This window comes from Buceros rhinoceros, unplaced genomic scaffold, assembly GCF_000710305.1.
Source record: "Buceros rhinoceros silvestris isolate BGI_N320 unplaced genomic scaffold, ASM71030v1 scaffold36639, whole genome shotgun sequence".
NCBI lineage: Eukaryota > Metazoa > Chordata > Aves > Bucerotiformes > Bucerotidae > Buceros > Buceros rhinoceros.
Window position 1 is genome coordinate 1,424 of NW_010431569.1, and position 1,524 is coordinate 2,947.

A 1,524-nucleotide genomic window follows, 5' to 3' on the forward strand; every position below is an offset into this window, starting at 1 on the left:
AAATTCTAGCACCGACATTATTTTGTAATCTCAAAGTGAAGCAATTTAGGCTATTATCTGCTTTTTCCTTTTCTCATCAACACAGCTCCTCTTAGGGTACAAATGATGCTAGCTCTTGATCACACTTTTCTTAAATCATCTTCATGCTATTAGCTCTGCAAAGAATGATGCCTGCTCCAGAACACAGCCATCGCTAATCACTCAAATCAGGTCTCTCATAGATCTAAAACAAGGTATAGCGCTGAGGGCAGCAGAATGAAGATGAGATTGTTTTCCTCTTCCTTTTCAAGGATTATCTGAATGTATCCCTTTCCCTCACCTTCATGGATCACTTGTCCTGCCAAGCTTAAGTTCCCTAGTGCAAAAAAGCTAAAGCTGCCTTGGCTTTGTACTGTATGAGAAACAACAGAACAACATACTTGAGGCACTGCCCAAAGCACAGACAAAAAACAGGATAAAATAGATTCAACAACAGTGTTCTCTACAGATATCTAATGACAAAAACAGGAACACCCATCTCAAAACGAGTAAGAACGTTGTTTGAGACTCAGTGGAATCAACACTAAACTAACTAAACAAATTATTCATTAGTGCAACACCCTGGCCTCTGAAGTTCCACTTCACATCTGTGAGTGCACACATTCACAGAACACTGACGATGGGAAAGGGCAGATACTGACTCTTCTAACCAAAGCCTCACCACGGCAGACTACAGAGGCAAAGATGCAGTACATACACTGCAGGGGAAGCTGTCAGCTTGTACTTCCTCTTGTATTTTCCCCCCAGGGAGATGCATACCTTGTAGCTGGGCAGATGACCAGTCAAAACATGCCACCACTTGCCAACAGGCCAATTGCCATATGCTGCCCCATAGCCACTAAAGAGCCAAGAAAATGGTTTGAAGGCAGTATGTCGTGTCAGACTACAGCAAACAATTGGAGTAAAGTTTTCTTTCTGATCACCTTTATGCCTGAGGATAAATCATTTTGTATCAAATTAGCCATATGAAAAGAAAACCTTCAATACCACTCGAGGATGTTACAAGGTACAGAAATATTCATTATAAGCTCAGAGAGCCTCAACTAGAAGCTGAGGCATTAGTATTTATCAGCTAGAGAAAGGCTATTGGCTAAACTGTTACAGAAGGCTTCAGACAAAAGCAGTGCTGCAGTTGGGCAGGATCCCACCTCAGCTGTTAGGCTGTACTACAGGTGCAGCTCTCTCCTGCACACACCTGGTGTGAGAGAACTTGGTGTCTTCTGCTAATGGTAACTTTGGTTCCACCAAGGGGGAAAAAAAAAAATTCAGTTTCTGAATGCAAAAGCCTTTAAGGTTTTGCTTAAAGAAATTAAGAAATTTGAAATGATTGAATTGTATTAACTTCTCAGCTTACTGGAGGAGCAGCGAGGGCTTGTGCTGCAGCATTTTTAAAGGTTCTATAACGAAATAGTTCTGATTATTTTAACGCTCAAAAAAAAAAACCCAACCCAAAGCCTGGAAAAAAATTGTAATTTTCTGCTTTAC